The following is a 25,569-nucleotide window of genomic DNA, read 5'->3' as shown; positions in this document are numbered from 1 at the left end:
GCTCATGCACACACTCATTCAGGCACTGGTGTTACTTATTTCGATGTATTGTACATATATACAGTTGTGTTTAGCAGTTCGGTTGTATTGAGAGGTGTACTTATACTTTCATTCAGGTCCCTCCTGCTCCCCTCTTTTAGATGGCTTGTCCAGATGAAAGATGAACCCCAATAGATTCTGAGCATTAACATAAGCATGGTAAACAGTATGACAATGAAGTGGAGGGCGCAACTATAGGAATATTATATTGTGGAGCTAATGACCTTTCCATCCCTATGCAATGAATAATTTGGTGTTGAGCGCTCCATTTTCTTCTTCCTGTAATTAGAACAAAAAACGGGTTGGGGAGAAGGGAAGGTAGAAAAAGAGGAAAGGGAGGATAGGAAAGGGAGATGAAGAGAGAGAGAGAAAGAGAGAGAGAGAGAGAAAGAGAGAGAGAGAGATGATGGATGTTTTGTTTTAATTTAAAGTGCTTATGATTTTAGCAGCAATGCATATTTGTTTTCAGGTAGCAGTTACATTATTTCTTATTGTGAGGTAGATTGGTTGTTCATTTTAAGATGCTGTGGAGGGGGTTGGGGGTGCCCTACGAACATCTAAGAGGTGTGTCCAATATCAAAGTCCTTCCCTTTCACTGCGAGAGGGGTGGAAAACACCTAAGGACCATGGAACCTAGGGTTATTCCACTTGCGCACAAAGCTCCTTACATATAATAGCTCACCCGGAAACAATGGTTGGGTGGGCGTGGTGTCTGTGGTATTATCATCTGCGAAGCGCTTTTGATCGCACGTGTTAGATTTGTTAAGTATTCTTTAAACCCTTCACCCCGAACTGATGTAGCTCTATGGGCATTTGCTCCTTAAAAGGTCTAGAGCAGCTTTTAAACAAATTAATCTGTTTCAAAATAGTTGCTGCATAGCAAAACACCAATTGGGGATAGTTTACACACTTGTCTATTAATTTGCTATTGTGGTTGAGTGGACAAGGTTTAAAAACATGCTAAACAAATAATGCAGCAGAAGGGAGTGTGAGAGGCTGAGTACCATGGGCCACCCGACGTCCTCCCAACCTTTACCGTCTCACCCACAACGGGAATCATGCACGGGACACGGTGCTGCTGTTCACACGTCTTACTTTATTTTTACATGACAACTAGGACAACTAAATGCTGCGCTACCCGCACACACTATAACCACGTGTGCTTGCCTGTTTACATGTATATAATGCCTGTCTGCCTCTCTGCTGCTTTGTATATAACATTGGTTTACCTCATTGTCCTTCTGTATATTCTATGATGACTGCAACTAAGCTTTGAAAATTCTTGTAAATGCTGCGCCGTGATACCTTTGGGTACGCTCGCGCATTATAAATAATAAAACAAACAAACAACTGCCCTCCCTCAACACCCGCCTCCCTAGCCCCAACATCATTTCCCTTAACTGAAGCCCCAATGTGTGCCATCCCCCATAACGATGTGGGAGGGTTGGTCAGTCGCCCACGTGACGTGACAGAGAGGAACAACGTTTACCCCGAGCCCAAAAAACACAAGGTGGATGGCCTGCCATTCACCTGCTTGTACCATCGACCTCTGCTCTGGTCATGTAGCATGCATAAAGTGCTTTGTCGTGTGCTTACTGCTTCCAAGCACTATATTTAAAGAGTTGGTTTTCCCACTCCCACGGCCCAAGATGATTGTAAAAAAACATGCTGACACGGCCCTGTACTCAGACCCCATCCTCTTTGTCTCACTCTAACACAGCTGACACTGGTCCAGCTGAATTTGGGTGGCAAAGCAAAGTTCTGAAAAGGTCTGTGGGCAGCAAGGGTCTCCACGTAGGCCAAGGGTGCAGGCGGGCAAAGTCCCCAATGATGGTCTGCATGCCAGTAGTTTGAGATGACTGCAGCCAGCGATGGTGTTCAGGCCGATGGAGCAATCTTCCGGCAAGAGCAGTGACACCGAGAACATGAGTCCATTTATGCGGGCATGGCTTTCATATTGCTGGTAGTCCATATTCGCACTACGTGTCGCGCCAGACACGCAGACACGTAGTGCATGTGCTGGGAAAAAGGAGGGCCAGCAACATTCGCACACACATAGGCTGACGGCTTTTATAAAGAAGCGCGGCTGCTTCGCTTCTACCGCTTTTCAAGCACTTAAAGGGGCTGCATCTCATTATGGAAGTCATTACCCTAGCGCTGGCCCAAAATGCCATATGGCGGGCTGGCAATGGCCCATGGGCCGTATGTTGTTCACCAGTTAACTGTGGCATAACATATTCCTGGCTAAAAATGTGACCTTTAAACATATTTATTTGTAGGCTTGCCATTTTGAAAATGTACTGCAATACAAGGATGGTTATTTCTGCATTCACAAAATGGTACTTTGAAATGCTGTATTCTCTGCCGCCACCAAGTGGATAGACATGATCATTACATCACCATGCACTCAAAGCAACATATTGATTGAAAACAAACATCCTAGGTATGCTTGACAGCAAGGTTGAGTACTATAAGAATGGTAGTTGACCCTCCTTAAAAGTACTAGCCACCGCTAGTGGGTGAGTAGGTTTTGCAACCCCCTGAACAAACACAGCAAAGAAAGTGAGAAATGAGAAACGCTGTGTTAATATGCATTGGAGGCAAGAGCAACTTCTGCATTTGCAAGGCGACAAACTATTGAGTCAAGATGTTAAGCGAGTGTAGTGGACCAGGCACTGCACATGTCAGCTGCAGTGCCAGGGGTGCTATAGGAAGAGTGGATGTTAACTGCAACAGGTCTGACTGTCTATTAAGAAATGATGGCCATGCCCAACACTGCTGGATTGCAGTAGTTAGCGCATGTAACTGTAACTGTAAGTGATGCTTTGTAGGACACGTGATTACCATACATTGCCATGAGGTGCAGTGCTGATGTACAGTCAGTCTATGGTGAAACAGAGTAACAGATGTCATTGTAACGTTGCACAACATCTACCATTGTGACAACCTTACCTTCCAAAATGGCCTCCACTAAACAGTCAATGAGTTCTACCTGACTTGCACATTCTGGCACATTTGGTGGAGTTTCAGGAGGTTTTTTACAGTCCTTGAAAGAATGTCTCACCAGCACATACTCTAAACCCTTCCTCTAGTAACGTCTTTCTAGGCAGTAGACCTATGTACTGTTATGAGGCACAATATCTTAAGGTTCTGGGAAGTATTGAGACGAAGACGAATATCAAGAGTCTAGGTAATCCAACTACTGGGACGAGTTTGCCCCGCGGAGCGATAAAGCTAAAACAAGTGAAAGAGACAAATGACTTATGCAATGGGTCCAGACACTGCTAGCAACATTGTATAAAAATTGACAATGGAATACACAAAGTGTCTCGGGAAGCCGCAGGGGATGGCAGGTGTTCTGTGCACCGAACGCAGCAGATACGAACCTGCATCACTGATCCAGAGGGAGAGTACTGCAAGCAGTTCGCCGAGTGGGATGAGTAGGAGGTCTGTAGGATAGGACCGATGCCCAACAGGGTTGAGAGGAGGATGTAAAGCAGAAGGCAGCCGTGGACGCCGTTGCACAGCCGGAGGGAAAGCAAGACACTAAAGAAGCCGAATGAAACGTCCGCTATCCGAGGAAGCCCCAGCGATGTGTCAAAGCCCCCACAACAATGTAAAGGGTGGCACGAGAGAACCTGAGGGGACATGGGTGGCTTTCCAAGAGGGTGCATGCAATGGTCCCTAGGCAAACCATAATGCTTGCATGGCATGGCAGGGGCAGAAAGCCTACAAACCTTCTCCTCCTTATTTAAGTGGTGAAACAAAGCCTGTTGACCACCAGGGAAGGGTCAGGGTCCCCAAGTGGCATAAAGAGAACCTGAGATGGAGCGTCCCTCACATTAGTGGTGGCCATAAACCCATTGAGAGAGAAGCCAGAGTCTGGGACCCAAACCAAGAGGGTCACCTTCCTCGTGGCAGTATTTGGCAGGGAAGGGAACCAAATGGGACAAGTCAAAGAAGGAGAGGAACCAGCGTCTGGGACCCTAACCAAGAGAGTAATACGAGTCATTTTCCTTGTGGCAGTGCTTGGCAGGGAAGTGAGCCAAGTGGGCTAAACCAAAGAAGAAGGGAAACCAGGGTCATGGTGTTGTAGGCATGAAGCCTAAGGAAGAGTAGACCAGGGGAAGGGAGTCATTCCCCCTGCTTGTAAGAGACTGTTCTAAAATTACCAGGAGAATGGACTCATTCTCCTGGTAACTCGCGCCGGGAATAAGGTCCAACAGCCCTGGGGAAGGGAGTCATTCCCCCAGGCTATCTGAGACTGGACATCGGGAGAAAGGAGGCATTCTCCTGGCCCACCAAGGAAGCATTGTGTGCAACTTTAATCATAGCCCAGGAGAAGGGATCCATTCTCCTGGGACCAGAACAGTACTGCCTTATTCTTTAGTTTCTAGCATAAGGGACAGTAAGATTTTCATGACACAGGCTGGTATACACTTCTGCTTTGACAGACATCCTGGCAATCACCTTAGTTCTTTAGATGAGGCACGGAAACCCCTCTCAGGAAAAGGGAGAGATAGGTTTTCTCTTGCTTTCCTCTTCAATAAAAGTCTTTAGCCCCAAACATGCCAGCTTTGTGTCAGTATCCTTCGTCTGCACCCTTACAAAGTCACCTAAATAGAAGACACTGAATAAAATACTGCATTCAGCATAACGACGCAGGCACGGAAGAGGCACTCACAAGCAGATCACACGTTATTTTGGGAACACTTCCATTCTTGTTTCCCAAAAATATTGGAGCCCAGGGTAGGCCTTTCTGTGATGGACAATTTAAGATTGATTTCATCCCACCTTTCACTTCTCTTCTCCCAGTAGGGCTTGTAATACTCGTAGCTCCCGCAGATGAAGTTTTTAATGGAGCTACTTGAAGATCTACAAGATCTGTCTGAAGTCTGACACTTGCACTCATGATCTTTACTTTTGCCGGACATTGCATATCGGGTACCCCAGTGGCTTTCAGAATCCCTTCTGTGCTTTTTTTTATCAGGACCACGTTGGAGTTTCCCACTTTTTGCCTGGGGACCTTTCGTGTTTCCTTTTGTTGTGACCGAGATTTTTGGGTCATTTCCTTGAGGATCTTTCCGAGAGGAAGTTTCCATTTCTTTTCCCACTGGTGATTCCTCATTTGAATTTTTCGTCTTTTGGACGTCTAGCTGACCTTTTTTTGTTTGTTTTCGAAGAATAACTGGAAATGCCATTGTGCTGTTTTTTTCTCATTTCTTTTTTCCTTGCTTTCCTTCTTCCTTTTGACAATTGTTTACAGGTACCAGCCATTCAGCAGAGCACGCTTCCTTCCCGCTTTGCAAGGCCTCCTGGTTGTTTACGTGGGACTCAGTTTCTACCACTTCGCCTTCTTCTACAACATGAGCAAGCCTTCTGAATTCTCCCTAGACTGACTCCGAGAGGGGAGTGTCATCAAACAGGCTACTTGTCTTCTCCCCCTCTCTAAAGGTTTCCAAGGGCCCAGTCGCTGTTTTCTTCTCGGGCTTGATTAGGTGTAGAATTTTTTCAAGCAGACATTTAAGTTCATCTTCCTCCTCTTTTTTTTTTAGCCAACGACCTTTCTAAAGCTGAAAGGTCTAGGCCTTGTCTTGCAAGTTCTACTCTCAACTCTCCCAGTGACGGTATTATAACTGTATTAATTGATGAAGTCAGTCCCACTACTGTGGAATCCAAACTAGTCAAATCTTTGGTCATTTCCATCAGGTTGCCTGCTTGTAGTTGGACTTCCAGTTTCAGTTGCTCAAAGACAGTCACCGGTGAATTTAAAACGAAATTCAAAGCTTCAAGAGCAGCAGTGCTTGGCTCTTTTGAGGTTTCTTCTTCTATTAAATTATTTACCTCTTGGGCTACCTCTGGCATGGAGCCTTTTTTTCCCCTCAAGATTCTGTGCTTGTGAGAGAGATGTATCTCCTGGTACCTCCTCTCCATTTACCACCTCCTTTTCAGGTACAGTCATTGCTTGTAAGGGAAGTTGTAAGGGAGGATCTAATATGGATGAACATTCAATTACATCATTATCTAGAAGTTCCATGCTGCTTCTACAGATAGCGTTTTCACTTTGGCTTCGTTTTTTCTTGCCAAAGTTTTCATAAATTTGCCTTTGAATCTTATTTGTTGTGATAGTATATTCCAGCCCTTTTCTCCGTGACTGTACCATGTCATACGGGGTGCTACTAGCTGGCAAATAGCCCGGCGGACCGGAATGAACCTGTGCAGTAATTATATTAGCTGGAAGATGACTTATAATGGGTGCGTTGTTTACTGGCAGCTCTTGATTTTGATTTTGTAGCTCCTCGGAATAAGAGCCGTCCCACTCAGGGCACCTAGTGTCATCCTGCAATGCATTACTCCGCAGTTTATTTTTTCTTCCTTTTGTTATGTCGCTAGTATCAAGATTAGAGTTTTTGTAATCAAGTAAACAGCCACCGGCTTTACTTTTCTTTTGTTCCTTTCCACCAAGCACCTATAACATGTACTCTTTTCCCGTTGTGAAGTATTCCACGTTACTGTGCACGCTGACTTCCCGATGGGATCAAAGAGGGCTTACCTCAGCAGTCTCCCACCTTGTAGCCCATGTGGCACTTGTAGTCCCTAACCTAAAACCCTTTGTGGCGAGGGTATGTAAAAAACCTTTGTTTGCTGTGATCGACTAATTCCGTTGCTCCAGTCACTCTCTGCCAAGGGGTGTAGGGCAACGTGAAGCACGAAGCAGACAGCCGAAACAGTACCAGCCCTTCTGCTACCTTACTCTGCTTACTCCGCAAGTGTGGTGTGGCCGGCAGTAGATACAGAAGGAAATTCACGTAACTGCTGCAAACTCCCCCCCCTCCAGGCTGCGAGTTCGAATGCAGCAAGAGCTCAGCAAAATAAAAGAACTGTAGGCAAAGTTTGTGCGTGATGTTTTCTAGAAAGTAGATTGTAGATTCTGGGCTTCGTAACAGCGTTGGCAGCGTTGGCAGCGTTAGCAGCGTTGGCAGCGTTGGCAGCATTAGCAGCGTTGGCAGCGTTTGCAGCGTTATCAGCTAGTGTGAAACAGCAAGCATCAAAACAACAGTGTTTACCTTAACACACTGTAGACTGTGAACGGCCCTCTGAACTCCAAGTGCTACACCAAGACACAGTGTGCACCGAGCGGCGGCCGAATCTCCCAGAATTTCCCGGAACATCCACCAGCGGAGCAGGCCCCCCAGACCCAGTCCCGCTTCCGCTGGGCTCTCCGCTCTCTTCGCAGAGCCGGGCGCTGGATGCTGCAGTAACCGCCGCAGTAGTTGGAGAGCCGCAGCAGCAGGAAAGCCAGAGTTTGGAGTTTGGAGATGGTGCTAGAGAAGAGCCGCGCCGTGAAGAACCTCCCGAGCTCCCGAGCTCCTTGGTGGGCTAGAGAAATGGAGCTTGCCTCGCCTCGTGAACACGTAACACGCACAATACACAGTGAAGAATCAAGCCGCACTGAAGCTCACAATAAACGCACTGAGCTCAGCGGCCTCTGATTCTCTGCTCTGGCAAACCTATAATGAGGCCCACTGGCATGATCCCATGTTGTGAGAAGCATTAAGGACGAGCAGAAGCCCCACTTTGGAACAAACAATCACTACAGTGAAGAGCCTGGAACGCTTTCTCCGCTCAATCAAAGAAATAAGCCAAGTTCAGATTAAAGAGGAAATTTGCACTGACCAGAGAAAGGAAATAGCCCCTGACGGTAAGATTTCAGATGACAGTAGGAGTCAAGGTCCCACGGAGCCCTGAAGAAGGGATCAAGTGTGAGAGTGCTTAGATACAGAAATCAGAGCCATATAGCCAGCGACAGGCTGCAGTCCGCCCCAGGTTAAGAATAAATACCATTGTTAACTGATTTAACTGACTTTCATACCTACAAAATACAAAAATGTTATTTGACTTATGCCTGTTTCAAATGTAAATGAACATGCCTAATCAAAATTATTAAACACAGAAAAGAATATATGGAGTGCCATAAAAAGGCCCTTTTGCCAGGATGTGCAATGCAGGACGAATGAGTATAGTGGCATGGGTACGAGACATAACAGAAGACGATGAGCCAACTGAACAGTTGGTACTGAGCGTTACAGGCAGAAAAAAACCTACTGCGACGTTATGATATGATATGGTGGGTTATTTATAACGCGCTTAATACCCAGAGGTTTCTAAGCGCGGACCTGGGGATCGAACATGTGGCGCTCCGTGTCGTCATGCTTACAAGGCGAGCACGTTGCCCCTGAGCTATCCTTCCGAGACATTAAAACAGACAATGTAACCACTGCAGTATTGGCAGGCTAGTCAGGCTAGTCAGGCTACAACATACTCTCACAAGATCATTTTTTTGTCTTTTCCCTCGAATAAGAGGTTGTCTACATTTCCCTGACATAGTACCGGGAGCAGATGGAGGGCACAAGATTGACCTGATGGGATAGTGCCACAGTATAGTACCGGGAGCACATGGAGGGCACAAGATTGACCTGATGGGATAGTGCCACAGTATAGTACCGGGAGCACATGGAGGGCACAAGATTGACCTGATGGGATAGTGCCACAGTATAGTACCGGGAGCACATGGAGGGCACAAGATTGACCTGATGGGATAGTGCCACAGTATAGTACCGGGAGCACATGGAGGGCACAAGATTGACCTGATGGGATAGTGCCACAGTATAGTACCGGGAGCACATGGAGGGCACAAGATTGACCTGATGTGATAGTGCCACAGTATAGTACCGGGAGCAGATGGAGGGCACAAGATTGACCTGATGGGATAGTGCCACAGTATAGTACCGGGAGCAGATGGAGGGCACAAGATTGACCTGATGGGATAGTGCCACCGTATAGTACCGGGAGCACATGGAGGCCACAAGATTGACCTGATGGGATAGTGCCACAGTATAGTACCGGGAGCAGATGGAGGGCACAAGATTGACCTGATGGGATAGTGCCACAGTATAGTACCGGGAGCAGATGGAGGGCACAAGATTGACCTGATGGGATAGTGCCACAGTATAGTATCGGGAGCAGATGGAGGGCACAAGATTGACCTGATGGGATAGTGCCACAGTATAGTACCGGGAGCAGATGGAGGGCACAAGATTGACCTGATGGGATAGTGCCACAGTATAGTACCGGGAGCAGATGGAGGGCACAAGATTGACGGGATGGGATAGTGCCACAGTAATGTATCATTCAAATGACGCGCAGCAGTGATCAAAGTATATGTGTCCACAAAAGGACCTTCCATTTTGGTTTGGCGCAACCAAAGACTGCTAGAAATCAAGCTATTGTCATTATAACACATGACCGACCATACAAGATCTATTAGAATATCAACAAAATAGTCAGGAAAATCACAGGTATGCTGAAACAATACGTACACAAGACCATGTTACAGCCAAATGCAGTACCTGTAAAGCACAAGGTTTGTCCTGTGCCTTTGACAGCATGCAGAGAACTCTGCTTGATGAAATATTAAACCTAGGAATCATCGGAGCAGTGGATGCCACTGAATGCTTGAGTCCAGTGGCACTCACGAAAAAACAAGGTACTCAGACACTCTGGGCCTCATTATATGTCGATCGGTGGTAACTTTATTTCGGCCTTGAGACATAAAAGTTTTGCACATAAAATATAAAACATCACAAACATATTTCAGAAGAATGCTCAATCATACTAAAGACAATGTCGGGTGGAAAATGGTCTTATATTGCCCGGTTAAGTCGCGTAAGCGGCTCCATTCATACCAGGGGTAACTCAGAGTGGGGCACAGTATTGTCCCGATGTTGTTAATGCATCGTATACCTTGGGGTTCTGGGGCAAGGGGTGTCGCCTGGAGGCCTGTTTCCCAAAGGGAGAGCGCGCTCCACTGCGGCTTTTTGTCACTGGGCTCGGAACCGAGCTCTATTAGACTATTTGCTGGTGAATTCCATCTCCTAATGAAGCTCAGAATGCCCTCAGCTAATCCCAGAACCCTGATATCCATTCTAATAGATTCATATATATTTCCTCCCTGCTGATAAATCCTAGTGCAGCGCGAGATTTGCTCCTGAGTTATAAACAGAGAGTGCCTCAACACCGGGATCCATTGGATGGACTTATCGAAGAGTGCTTCACCGGATTTAAATTAATTTGGGTTAATTTGGGGACCTCGTGGAGATATAATGACCCCCCTGCCCAGGGTGCAGTTGGCCTTCTGGCAGTCGATACCGGCGGGATACCACCTAACAGTAATACCGTTATGGGCACCTGGTCTCTCTGGAATTAGCCTTCATTCCGATTCAAATACTCCAAAGGGCACCTTCCAATGCACCAGCATGCTGTTCTGCCTGTCCTCTGCAGCTGCCATATTTCAGAGCCTCAACACGGACCCGCTAAGAGAAGTCCCGAACGTCATCTTTTTCCAAGATGCCATCCTAGTACATGGTGGCCATACCGCATCTCACTGCGCCACTCTGAGCAGAGTGTTGAGCAAACTAGAAGACAGTGGCTCACATTGAGGCTGTGGTATTCAAACGTTTGCACACTGCTCCCTTAACTGCGTATATGTTCAATTAAAAGCAGTCAACGTATTCCCCTTTAAAGAGGCACCCCCATCCGACATCCTTTGGGCCCTTCAAGGGGCACCAAACCCACAGTTTGAAGAGCACTGCATTAGGGACAGAAAAATTGAACTTCAATGAGTCCACATTCCAATATTTGGGATTCACAATCTCTGAGACAGGTATTTGCCCCAAGCAGTCCTTAGTTGAAGCTATCTCAAAAGCTCCCAGCTCCATGAATAAAGAACAGCTACGATCATTCATAAGCTGTCAGAATATTATGCAAAATGTGTGGTAGTGTTCAATTAAGACTCAATCACTCCACCTCCTTCTGAAGAAAGATGTGAGCTATGAGGGGGCACCGACAAGCCAGACAGCATTTGAATCCATAAAATAACATCTCCTGCCCCCATCTTGAAATTGTTTGTGCCGGAGGAACCGACCATTATCACCACTGACGCTAGTGCGTAAGGCCTAGGAGCAACCAAGGTGCAGAAAGGGAACAATGGACCATCAATCGTCGCCTTCGCCTCCAGAGCACTCACAGAACCATGGGAAAAATTACTCATAATTGAAAAAAGTAATGCTAGCATATGCCTGGGACACAGAATAGTTCTGTAACTATATATGGGGCAGGGGCAGGAGCCTCATGCTTTGGACAGACCATAAACCTTTGATTCATAATCTAACTCCAGGATGCACCAGCAAAGTAACATTCTGACTAGCAGGGCTCGCATCTGAACTACAAGAATTCATATGTCTAGTACTCTTGGCATACTCCTGTTAGGACTACTGCCAGTTCATGGTCGGTATGGCAAAGGTGGAGGAAAAGACATCTGTATGGTCTTGGTGCTCCCTCAAGATGGCGCGCCGTTTTTACTATCAGAAGAACTTGCCGCAACACTCCAGTCTTTTCCAAGATGGCCGTCGAGAACTGCCGTGCCACACAGAACTAACTCCTTCGGATTGCATATAGGAGAAGCTTACGGTAAGCTGTTTGAATCGCTACTTGTCTGTGGCTTGGTGGTTAATTCCTCTTCTCGGAACTGTTCCAGCCTATTTCGCACACTGCTCGGCACGGCTGTGCTGGCCTCACAGCTCTCTGCCTTGGGCACTCTCCTTTTTGGCATTTCGGACCCCTTTTGTCACTATGAGCTAATGCCCCTCAAGTTTTTCAGAGATTTATGGACCATCTATTTGCTGATCTCATGTGGCAATCAGTTGCCCTATATTTAGACAACATTTTGGTCTTTTCTAAAACTCTCCAGGAACAAGCTCACGTCTCACAAGTTCTATCTCCTCTTTTGAAGAACAATTTGTGTGCTAAACTGGAGAAATGTCTGTTCTTTCAATCTTCAGTGAGGGTATGTAGGGTTTGTGCTCTCCGATGCTGGAACTTCTATGGATCCTCAAAAGGTGCAGGCTATCGTCCAATGGAATGACCCCCGGCCAGTGAAGGATATCCAAAGGTTTTTGGGTTTCTCTAACTTTTACCGGAAATTCATCCCCATCCTTTCCTTGAAGATACTTCCTTTAATTGCCTTGCTAAAGAAGGGGGCTTGATTCATCTGGAAAGACATTTCCTCGCTCTCATTGAGACATGGTTCACTGTCAGCTCTGTTACTGTTTTTTACACACTCCTCCAGGAGGGCTACAAAATCAGCTCTAAGCCCAGGCCTAGCTGGTCTGGGGTTGGAGTGTCCCTGATCGTCTCTAAATGGAGCCCACTCAGACCTTCTCTTCCTTCAAATGCCTTGTCTGCAGGCCTGGTGTCTCTCCAATCCTCTCGCTGATGATTACCACCATCTATAGGACCCTTGGTCCAGTCTCCCACTTCCTTTCGGAGTGGTCTGACCTCACCTCTTCTCTTCCGGCCTCTACTTCCAAACTTCTCTTCCTCTGAGACTTCAATATTCACCTTGACTCTTCTGATGCAGCCTCTGGACTTTTCTGCAGCCTCTGTGACTCTCTTTCCCTCTCCATTCTTCCCTCCAGTCCGATGCACTCAGCTGGACACACCTTGGATGCTCTCATCTCAGCAGACATCCCCATCTCCAACCCTCTCACCACACCTCTCTCCTGGTCTGACCATGCTCTCCTGTCCTCTCACCTGGATCTCTTCGGTCCCCCGGCTAAGCCTCTGCGCGCACGGCCAGTCTCCTTCTCCGCCATTCGACCGATGAAGCGAGTGTCAGTTGCATCCTTTGCCGCCACTTTCATTCCCCCTCGCACTCTGACCACTGACTCTCACACTGACACAGCCCTTGCTAACCTTCACCTCTCCATCTCCAACACCATTGACATCCTTGCACCTGTCATAAGGATCTGCATGAAGCCTGCCTCCAAGCGCAACACCTGGTATGCCTCCGACCTAGCCTCTCTGAAACACAAGTGCAGAGCTGCTGAGTGGAAGTGGCAGGCTTCGAGCACATCCTCTGACGGACTGGCCTGCTGCCCGTTCCAACGGCAATAGACTCTCCATCTGCTCAAAGAAGAAGTTCTATATCCCAGTCAGCATCTCTGGGGGCATTAACAACATGGCTGAACTGTTCAAATCTGCAAGGAACTTGCCAATCCTACTGCAGTCTCCATTTCACCTCTGCCACCCCTGACCCTGTGCACGGCATTGGCCTCTCACTACATAACCAAAACTCAGGACATCCTGTCCTCACTCTCCTCTGCACCCTCCCCTACTCCCTCACCTGCTCTTAGGTCTTCCCTGGCCCTCTGCCCCCTTCCCTCCTTCACTCCTCTTTCTCAGCCATAGCACCGGATCAGGTCTCTAAGACAAGTCCTCTCTATGAAATTCTCCTCCAAACAGGTTCTCCCCTGCTCCTCCAGCACTATCAAGGCCAACATTGCCTCCCTTGCTCCAGCCTTGGCTGATGCCTGCAAACCCCCCTGTTGCCACTGGCTCCTTCGCGCTAACCCTTGTGCACTCCCTTGTGCACTCTCTCCTCAAAAAGACTTCTGCCGATGCCGGCCCAGCTAACTACCGCCCTATCTCCATTACCCCCCTCCAGGGCAAACTCTTGGAGAAGCTGGTCATCTCCCAGCTGATCCACCACACTGAATCTGTTGGTTGTTTTCAGGACCACCAGTCTAGCTTCAGAGCAGCCAGAGGCACAGAGACTGCACTCCTGAACACCTGTGAAGACTTGTTCTCAAATCTCAATTCCAACTCTCCTTGTGTTCTCATCCTTCTTGATCTCTCTGCAGCCTTTGACATGGCCAGTGCTGGTACTCTTATAAATCAGATCACGGACCTGGCACTTGACTGGTTGACCTCCTTCCTCTTTGACCAACTATCCCAGGTTCAACTTGGCCCTTTTCTCTCCTCCATCACACTCTCCACCTGCTGCGTCCCTCAGGCCTCTATTCTCTCGTCATGGCTCTTCAACATCTACCTTGCCCCTCTGGTTTATTTGATCTCCACCTTTTCTCCTCACTTCCAGTGTTATGCACACAACACGCATCTCTCCTTCAAGGTGCCCTCCACTTCCTCCTCTTCTTCCTCTCTCATTCCTGACTGTATGACTGCAATTCAGCATGGTGTGCTGCTAACAATCTCTGCCTTAATACCAGTAAAACTGAGATCCTTCTCATTGGGATCCAGCAGCCTCCTTCCCTACTACTGTCTGGCAGCTCTCCATGGGTCCCCTATCCTCACCCTTTTGTGAGGCAAAACACCTTGGTGTCATTTTCGACTCCACTCTCTCTCTCCTTCTCTCTTCACATCGCAGACCTTGGCAAGAAGGCCCACTTTCAGCTGCACCTTCTCAGAGGCATTATCCCTTTTCCCACCTCCCAGAATCTCAATGTCTCCAGAGCTCTGCTCCTCTCTAGGCTGGACTACTGCAACTGCCTCTACTTCAATCTGCCTTAAACCTCCCTTCGCCCCCTTCAACTAATCCAGAATATGACTGCAAGATTTATCCATGACCTCAAGCCCAGGGATCACATCTCTCCAGCCCTATAAACTCTCCACTAGCTCCTGGTTGCTGCGAGGATCCAGTTCAAGACCATATGCATCATCCACAAGGCTTTCTGGGGCCTTAGACCCTGCTACATTCAAATCGGTCTCTCTAGACTACCTCCCTGCTAGAGCCCTTCAGTCTTCTAGCTCCAACTCTCTGCAGATCAGATGCATTTCCAAGCAGAGAGTGGGGGTAGATCCCTCTCTTCCGCAGGAGCCTTCCTCTGGAATGGCCTTCCTGCCCCTCTCAGGCTTTAGCCATATCTCCCTAAGTTCCAGAAGCTTTTCAAGACACTCCTTTGCTCTTCTTCTTTCCCTCTCCCATCCCCTGCTAATGCCCCCCTCTACTGCTTTTTGACTGGCTGCCTGGTTCCTTCTGAGTCATATATGGCAGCAGGCCCTCCGCGCCCAGTCTACCCCATCAACTCTCCCCTGACTCCCCCACCATTCCTGCACAAGCCCAACCGGGCTACCTCCCTCTGTTCTCGCCTGGCGGGGCCTGTACCCATATTGAGCCCGGTCCAGCCCTGTCTTCGCACTTAGCATGTGGACATTCATTCCCTGCACTCCCTTCATTCCCCTGGCACTTGTCCACCTGTCCTCCCCTCAGCGCTCTCCACTCAGTCCTGCTCTTCCCTTCCCACCTTAGCATTATCACATTCTGCTCTGACTGGCACTCCCCCTCGATCCCCACTCCCCTGCACCTCTTGTTACTGCACTTGCACAATCTGAATGACACAAGGCCTAGTAGGACCGTTTTTGTTAATCTTCATTCCTGTACCCCCAGCCCCTTTTTGTCTTGTGGCGCCTTGAAACATCATTTGCTGAATAGGCGTATTATAAATACCCAATAAATAAATAAATATATGATGTGGATACCTCCTGGGCTGGCAAAGCACCCAGGTTAATTGTTTATCATACCTCCATAGGGAGACCAGATTTTCAAAATAAGAACCGGGACGGGTACAAATATAAAAGCAGGACTACATCCCAATTCCCAGTACCCCCATGAAAATTCGTCCCCAAATTCCGCAAACCCCCCCCCGTCTTGGGGCTCTTCCATGAAAGGGGATCTTGCTCGCACTAGAAGGAACTAAAGATGGCAATGTATCACTCTAAGATCCTCTTAGATGGTGAGTATGGTTTATAGTGACATTTTCAAATGTCACATTTTCGAAATGCCATTTTTTCGACACCAAAATGGCAACAAAAAAAATTATTCAAATTTTTTTTATTTTATTTTATTTTTGAAATGGGGGTTCCACCCCAACCCCCTGTTCTTTTTTGACACTTTTTTTTTACTAACGAAACAAAAATAAAACATATAAAATAAAATAAAAACATGCAGAATTTCTTTTTTTCAGCATTTTTTTTCGACAAAATGGCATTTGGAAAATGTGTTTTCGAAAATGTAACTGGATACCGGTGAGTATTATCCATTCATTTAGCCCTTAGATCGCCTGTGAAACGTAGCACTGCTCCTTGTACATAGATGGAACCCACGATGTAGACATTGGTGTTTGCGCAGCAAACCCATTTTCTTCTCTTGCACACTGCATCTTCTAAACTTAGCAGAAGGGACAGGCTCATTCCACACACCCTGCACTCACATATAACACAAACAGTATTGCACAACACCTCTGCCATAAGAATGAAGCTACATTTTAACAACATAAATTTGAACTGTAGCTTACCACATAACTCTCTATCGCCTTAAACACAATCCACCCCCTTTAGTTCATAGTATACCTCCGCTGCACCCATCAACACGCCATTTAGACATGGGTGACTAGCAGGGGCTTGGCCGCCCTCACATACCTTTAATGGCTAAAATGCACACATGAATAATAGCACCTCCCAATTATCCCAAACTTTGTACTCTGGTCCCTACAAGGGTGTTCACCAACTGCAAGTTGGGACGATGATTGTGATGAAAGGCTCTATACTAATGACAAAATGAATGAATGGATGAATGAATAAGTGAATGAGTAAACTATTTCAATGTTTTGCTCTGCTACTGAAAATTATTGTGCGATTTGGCTGTGAATATAAGCATGCCAAAAATAAACACATTTTCTTCTGATTGCTATTACAGGCTTTGGTATGTATACATTTCACAGTAAGTCTGTGGCATAATCAGTTAATGGGTTTTGTGTTCGAGCCCATCCCTGGGATGAAAGAGTTCTCTTCAGTGATTGTGCAATATTAGGATAATATGATGTGTATACATTTTAATTGTTATGTTGAATCTCTTAGTGCACTCGACCTGGAATGTTTCAGTGTTCACCCTCCATTTCCCAAAAATCAGGACAGGATTTCTAAATATAAAAAACTGTCACGGCAGGGGGACAGAGAGGCCTATTTCTGGACAGTCTGAAATTTCTGGTCACCCTATCCCTTACCAAACGATCCAAATTAAGGGTGGGATGCAAATGATTGCATAATAGTCACAGTCCAAGACGCAGAAGAAAACCCAGCCCACAGCATACCAGTCTCTGAATGGAAACTTCACATAAAAAAGGAGGCCATAGTCATCGCAAAGAAGATGGAACACATGCGATTGTGTCCCGAACAATAATCGAAAAGAAGAAGAACAACGTGACTGACTATTTCTTGAAAAATCCAAATAAGGACAGACATTTCATCAGCAAAAAAAAGTAAGAAGGGAGGCGTGAAGAAAAATGTACCGCAAAAGGACTGGTGGAGACCACAGATGGAGAGAGGGGAAAGTGCTACAGGTGCAGTTGTGTTCGTATTGTGGGTTTAAAAGTCAATTTGTGGCCACATGCCACAGAAAAAAAGGTGTTGTGTGTCCAGGAAGGAGAGGCAGAAGTGAGCTTGGATGATGAATATCGCGTGGTAGTAGTGCAGGAGAGCACAAGAGATTTTTCTCGAATGAAGTGCCCCAGCTGCAAAATCAGGATTGAGGGTTTCCCTGTGAAAGTGATGGTGGACAGTTGTTCACCTTACTCAATCTTAACTGAAAACAGGTGGCAGAAACTACAGGAGGCAGGGTTGAAGGTCTCTCACAAGCGTTCATATGTCAAAGACCCGGGAGGGTATGAAGGTTCCAGGATCACCATAATTGGAATATTTCAAGGTGTTGTCGAATACAAAGAAAGTTAGCTGAAATCCACATTTATGTGGCGAAGAATGGTGTGGACATTCTGGACTGGAGGGATAAAGCTGATAGGGATTAGACTAGATCCCAGAAGTGCCGAGCCAGTTTTGTTTGTACATGGGAACACCACTGACGAGGAACGAGTCTCAGAAGTATTCACTGAGGACGTGGGCTGCCTATGTTTATTCACTCACAGGATTGTGATGAAGCCTTGGTCTAAGCCTGCGAGTCACAAACTAAGACACATCCCGATTTCAATCATGGGTGAAGTTGAGTCTGAATTGGAGAGACTTCTTCAGAAGGGCATAATCAAAAGAGTTGAAGCTGCTGAATGGGTCATTCCCATAGTAGTTGCGCGGAAAAAGAACGGGAAGATAAGGATGTGTATTGACCTCAGAGAGGTTATTAAGAACATTGTGGTAGACAAGTATCCTTTGCCCATGATTACGGACATGCAGAACAAGGTCAGACATGCCACGACGTTTACAAGACTGAATCTGTCAGCAGCGTCTCATCAACTATCGCTCCTGGAGGACTGACAGCTGCTGACCACCTCCATCACACCTTTTGGTCTTTTCTGTTTTCCCCACATGCCTTATGGTCTAGCCTCAGCGGTGGCGGTTTTCCAGCGTGTGATGAACAGGATTCTTAGAGGGGTGGAAGGTACACTCCTGTACCAAGAAGACATTCTGATTTATGGTAAAACTATGCTTGAACATGATAAGAGGCTGCATGAAGTTTTAGGCAGGTTGAGGGACAAGGGTTTTAAAATTGAGCGGAGTAAATTTCAGTTCAGGGTGAGTGAGGTGGAATATCTTGGGCACATGGTGAGCGGCAAAGGGTATCGTCCCAAGCTGGATGCCGTGAGGGCACCGATACCCAGGAATGACAATGAGGTGAGGGCATTTCTATGTCCGGCAGAATTTTATTAAGAACTTTGCTCGTTATCTGAGCATATTTGCAGGTTACTAAAGAAGGGGGTGGAGTTTACGTGGGATACAGGTTGTCAGGAGGCCTTGGAGTTGATCAAGCTGGGACTCTGAAATGCCAAAAACCTTGGAATCGTCAAGTTGGTGGAGGAGTGCATCAGTACAGTGGACGAAAGTGTGATAGGGTTTGGTGCTGTGCTCTCGCAAGGTGTTAGGAGGGAAGAAATAACTATATGTCATGCGTCCAGGGCCATCACAGAATGTGAGAGCAGGTACTCTGTTATTAAAAGAGAGTTATTGGCATGTGTGCTGGGAATTGCACATTTCAGGAGGCATGTGTGGGGCAGGAGGTTCATAGTCAGGACAGATCATGAGCCTTTGGTCGAAGTACTCACGGTGAGGGGCATGATGAGGGCTATCCCCAGGATAGCCTGCTTGGGTTTGAAGGTACAGGTGTATGATTTCAAGGTAGAGTATGTGCCTGGGGTGCTCAATCGCATGGCTGATATCTTGTCATGGGTGCCTTTGGGGGGGGCACTAATGTTGAAGAGTCTACTGAGGATGAGGAGGAAATGGCAGCCTTTCTGGAGGAGGTGTTTGTAGATGAATATGCCATTGTCAAGAAGGAGGATTGGAGTAGAGGAGTGGAGGAGGATTCTGCCCTCAGTAGAGTGGTAGAGTGGATGAGGGCACGAAGGCCGGCCAAGGTTGAAATTGCTGATGAGTTTAAGGGTCTCTGGGAAGTCAGGGACCGGTTCACGCTGGAAGACAATCTACTTTTAAGGGGAGGAGTACTGGTGGTGCTGTTATGTTTCAGGGAGAACTTGGTTAACAAGCCTCATGAGGGGCACTCAGGTGATACATGCACCAAAAGGAAGTTGAGGGAGGCCTGCAATGGACGTGATGGTTGGGAGAATAATTAGAGAGTGTGTAGAGAGGCAGAATTGCGACAAGGCGCTGAAGACACAAAGGCAGGAGTTGTCGCTGATGCCGTTACATTTTAGGTCCGTGTGAGATTTTCGGGAAGGAGAGTAGGTTCTTGATCGATTTGGTTGACTATTTGTTGAGGTGGGTGGCAGTGATTGGGTCAGGAATGTCATGAACGCTGACATTTTCATGTTTTTGGAGAAGGTGTTCAGGAGAGAGGCTTACTCTGCGGAAGTGGTAAGTAATAATGGCACATAATTCAGGAGTTGTGAGATGGCTAGCTATGCAGAGAAGAGGGGGCTCAAGTGAAAATGTACACTTTTGTATAGAACCCAGTCGAATGGACTAATTGAGTGGTTTAATAGGGTACTGGTGCGCATGATAGAGCAGGCAGTGAGAAAGGGTGTTGATGCTATGGACGCAGTTAAGAAACTGCTTTGGAATGTGAAGGTATCTCCCAATGTAGTAACTGGATTAACGCCTTTCAGAGTCATGAGAGGTAGGGAGACCACACTGGTCTCAATCCGGCATTGGATGAACAGCATGGTTGGTGGTGATAAAAGCAATAGGGAGGTAGTAGAGTCTCTTAGGAGAAGTAACAACATTGCGCAGGAAAAGTATAAAAGAGACTATGATGCAAGGTTAGGTAAACGGACTAGAGCTCCTGTTGAAGTGGCGGTAGGGTCATGGGTGAGAGTCAGGCATGGGTTACATGTGGCTAAAGGGAAATCAAAGTTTTCCGAGCCCAGGAGAGTCATTGAATTGTTAGCCAATGTTGTGAGGGTGGAAAATGGCTCCATTTGGAACTTGGACAGGGTGGTTGTTGTTGAAACAGTTAGTGCGGAGGGGGTGTGTTACCCTGAGTTGAGAGACCTTTATGGTGAGTTTGATGGTAGCTGGGCACCACATGGCAGAAGTGGTGCTAGGGTGGTGACGGGAGGTGCGGTTGTCAGCCCGGGTCATGGTGCCAGGGTTGTGAGGGGAGGAACTGCTGTTGGCATGGGTCTGGAGGAGGCTACGGTTAGTTCAGGTGGAGGACTGAGCCAGTGTGGATGAAGGATTATGTCAGGTAGTGCAGGTCGCCCACCTGTCTTTATTTTCTCAGCCCTAGCACCTGCTTTGATCCTCTAGGTTCATTTAGTTTTATTACCCTTGCTTTGCTTTATCAGCCCATGTGTATTGCTCATGTTATTTTGCTGTTAATACTGGTTGTTTTCAATTGTTTTCTTACCCTTGTTCTTCTCCCAGTTCTCCTTTTCCTCTCCCTTGTTTTTCTCCCCTCTCTTCTCCTGTTCCGTCTTGGCGGCTAAGAGTATGGAGGGGTTGATGGACATATGTGTATGTGGGCTCGTCTGCTGTGGGGTCTTTAAAAATAAAGGACTAACCTTCATTCTTCTGCCTCCGACTGAGTCACTTCACATTCCATGTTCTATCAGGCATTCTACTAGCACTACCCATCTCATGCACTCAATACGGAATAACCCTGTAACACAAGATAGCACACATCTCCTTTCCTAAAAACACCAACAACCAAAACCCAGCATTCACCCTGACGCAACCACCCTGAACAACCTCCCCAAACCAACCAGAACGTAAAGACCCCCCCAAAGACTAAAATTCAACAAATCAGTAAGAGGTGCACCATTGCCCAAGGTATGCTCTAAAAAAAAAAGAACACCTAAAAGATGTGAGACAGCAATATCATAATAAAAACAATTGTACTCTTCTAACACAAAGATACATACCTGAAAGCAACAAGTCAGGTAAAGAGCTTGAACCTACAACCAATTAAATGTGTGCTATGCACGAATAGGATTTATTTCACCCTAAAACATCTCATTTTGCCACAGTCTGCCACACCTGAGCACAAACCTGCTCCACATAAGAGTAATCGTTTCCACACTCACAACCAACTGTCAAGAGCATGTTTTATTGCGAGTTGTGGTCAACAGGTTTCTTTGAAAAGCGGTCTTCCTTCTGAAGAAGCCAACGTGCCAGCAGAAAACTGCCAATTTGGTTACCCCCAAAGAGAGAAGCCATAGCTCCAACTGGAAAAAATCTGTTATGGACAAATCATCAAGAAGGAACTGGAGGGATTGGCCAGAAGATGAAGAAATCAGTGCGACTAGCCAACAGGACGAAGTTCAATCTCCAGCAGGAAGAAGGAATACTACCAGAAATCGGGACAAGGAGCAGGACCAGGAGAAGGAACGCAGAAGAATTATTATACAAGGCAGAAAGGGAGGAAATAGAGCAGGATTTAGGAACAGCAACAAGGCAGAACTAGGGACAAAAGGAGCACAAAGCGAAACTTGTGCTAAACAGTTACAGCCGGTCGCAGGGCTCTCATCCATAAATCTGTTCCTTCTTCCTCTTCTTCTTGGCGTGATTCCAGAAACCCAGAGCCAGCGATTTCCATCTAATTAGATGATGTTTACCAGAATATGCACCAATCAGCCAACCATACCCACTAAATCTCTTCCCACTTCTCGGTGTCCCGGGCAAACTGAAGAAGGAACCTACTCTGTTTATCTTCCACCCCTCTTTTCCAACGGAACAAATCAGTAGACTCCCGTACAACCACCCCAGTACCACTCGTCCTAATTCTGAGCAATTCCCTCTGCACATGAAACCTCATACAATCCAACATATGGTGAGTCACCATCTCCGGGAAATCGCAAGCCTCACACGACTCTACCCATCATATACTTCCACGCTGCCAACCCTGCATGACCCACCATAAGCCGATTCCAGATTGTTTACTCCCTTCGCGCCAACTCTACAACCCTGCAAACGACTGAACCCGCACCTCCCTACACACTGCATACAACTGCCAACTTCACCACATCCAAACAGATAGTAGAATCATGCAGCAGCTAAAAAGGCACCACCACCCTATCCACATCTTCCATCACAGACAACTCCTTCACCACCAATCAATTTACCGACCTGTCCGCATGGAACCCAAAAGTACCCCCTTTCCTCTCCCAGCTCCCACGCTTATAGGCATGCAGCCAATTAACCACGAGACACTTCTTCACAGGAGGCCCCACACTGAGAGATTTACATCTCAACCAATATCTAGCACTCAGCTCCACCCTACTCCTCTGCCCTCCACCCCACTTCTGACCCGACATCGCCTTCAACAAATTAAGTCGCCTTTTACACTTCGCCACCGTCTTCTACACTTGCAACTTCCAACACAGGCGCTCATCCAAGAGCACACCAAGATACCGGAATTCCAACACCCATACCAACACAGCCCCGCTCAACGTAAGTTCCAAACTGACACCACTACGTAGCCTGTTAAACAGCATACACACCGTTTTAGGGGAGGACACCGTAAAACCCCAATTCTGACACCACGCTTCCATTACTTCCAAAGCCTCTCGCAACCTTCCTTGAATCACTCCACCCACCTTACTAAATCTGTTCCAAAGATGCTGAACTAATGTGGTGGGGTCCCGGAACCAGAAGCGTCTGTTCCAGCGATGCAAATCATAGCAGCCACCATCTTGGAATGGGCAACGTGTCCCAATGAGGCCCTCATCTTGGAATTAGGCGTGATGGGATCCGATCAACAACGCTATGCACCAACTCCGCCAAAATCGCCAGGCACCCCTGCGGCGCATAACACGAGCACATAGAAACACAAAACTCCTTACTTTTAGGTCTGCCACACCCAGACCTCGTGCCTGCGCCTCCTGAGCGCAAACCTTGCTCTGCAATGCAGGGACACAAAACCTACCAACTGAATTCCTTCTGTGCAACCACAACAAAGAAGGAACACATCCACAACCAATCCTGCAGAAGATAAGAAGTCCTTCAGCACCAATATAAGATGGCAACTAGCACACTCAACCCAGAAGAAAAAAGCCTATTATCACCAACACCCACATCTTCTTTAAGAACACATAAAAGGATGAAATCATTGGAAAGTAACTAACAAGACAAAGATCATATTCAACAATCACGGATAATTACTCTCATGTCTGTATGGATAGATGTATGTTATTTTAGTTGAAACAAACAAGTAAGCATACTACCTATCAGCTGGCTCTCTTCCTGTTCACATAATTCATGAACAACACTTCAAACTCTAGTAATCTCTACGCATGCGAACTGTACCATTACCTCCTGTAAAAATGTAGAGAATCCTATAACATAACATCTTCACACAATTATAACTACAAACATGAGTGAAAAACATAGACTTTTATACAAATGTGCTTCCATAGTCATGAAACACTATGCTACCTATGGGGTCCCTACAAACAAGATGAGGTGCAGCAAAACAGGTTCGATCCCCAGGTCGCGCTTAGAAACTTCTGGGTTAAGTGTGTTATAAATAACCAATTACACTCCAGCATACATCTCCATGGAAATCCTGCGCCAAGAGTCTCTATGCTCAACCTTAAATATGATATAGTTCTCTTACACTCAGTAAGTCATGAACTACCCACCAAAGTAGCGCAACTCCTTTGAAGTGTCTCCATACTCAAAAACACAACTACTTCTCTTCTCCTGGCTCTAAGCACACTAGCTATCATGCTCACAACATGCAACACGGATACCTGAGCCACCATACACAATAATCAGCGAACACACAAGATGAATGAACGTTGTACTTATTGTGCTCCACTACATCAAACTCACATAGGTATGGTGAGAGTATTTCAGGAAAACTCATCACAGCATGTACACAGGGCGAGGACTGCAATATAAGGTCCGTGAAGGCGGTGGTTATCGGCACTACCTTACAGCAATGTGTAGAACCTTGCTAAGCATCCTCCTAAAGAAATGTTTTATCCTGTCATAGAATCTTGTACAATCTTTCTTGTTGTTGAATTGCACCTATACTTCTCACAGTTACACTAATATCCATTCACACAACACGCACAACTCTGCACCAGATAAACATGGAGGTAAAGCCACAGAATAACATTCATAGCTTACATTAACTGGAATTAAATTCATAGGTTCCATTCATTTGAAATCACTACTCCTCTTGTATCAAGAAATCCTTGACTTTGTCTCTAGAATCAAATAATTCATACTCAACACATTTATAACATTAAACAACCCTTTTTACAATTGTACAAGTTTTTCACTACTCAGTGTCTCATAAAAACACATGCCAGTAATAACTTCACAACCTTGCAGATATCATAATCCAGCGAATAATTATCCAATAAAATCATCACTTAATTGTGAAACGCAAATGCTGTAAAAATACACTAAGCATTCTTGCAACGTCTCCACAAGAAATCCACATTGAAATATGGCGAAAATAAACTCGGCGTTGACCTCCTCCCATGTCACCAGGGAAGGACAGCCACTACCTGAGCCTGAAGTGGAAGGACAGGTGCACAGAACCTTTAAAAATGGCAACCGCTTTGTATACAGTGGAAAAGGGGGAGATGTCGGATCCCACGGAGAGGCAAGAGAACGCTGCAGAGACGAGCCGGTGTGGCGAGACAGAGACGCTCGACCGCAGAGAAGTGAAGCCACGCTGGGTGAGCGGGAAGTGCTGTGGAGACGCCAGGAGAGGAGAGAGGGTCCCTGGGTGCTCTGCAACTCACGGAGACAGCCTGTTAGGAATCACGGCGCTACAATGTCCGGTTCCAAAATACCTGCGGAAAGAATTGTGCCGACACGTCCGACGCCCAAAAAGAAATCCTTGGGACTTCGTTTGTTACACTCCCGACGGCACCCTAGGCTGCAACAGCGAGCTTCGTTTCTCACTCGTTACCGGTTACCCTGGCAACGAGGAGAGCGCTTCTGGCGTAGACACGCAGCCGTCACCACAACACGTGACTTGGCACGTGATTTACACAGAATAAAGCCTGCCCCCAGACTACGGCACAACACTTCTGATTGAAGTGTTTTGGAATCCGCCGCGTATCTTTGGAACTCTCGTTTTCTGGACCTGTCTTTTGCCTCTTGCTTCTTGATTCCTTCTTGTCCCAGCATCTTGCCTTCCTGCTTACTTCTGTTCCTGTTTCTGGACTGCGCCCTTTTTGTTTTTGTCTTGCT

The sequence above is a fragment of the Ambystoma mexicanum genome, chromosome 1p, assembly GCF_040938575.1.
Source record: "Ambystoma mexicanum isolate Mex_15411 chromosome 1p, UKY_AmexF1_1, whole genome shotgun sequence".
In the NCBI taxonomy this organism is placed as follows: Eukaryota; Metazoa; Chordata; class Amphibia; order Caudata; family Ambystomatidae; genus Ambystoma; species Ambystoma mexicanum.
Note: the sequence above shows the minus strand (reverse complement) of the source record.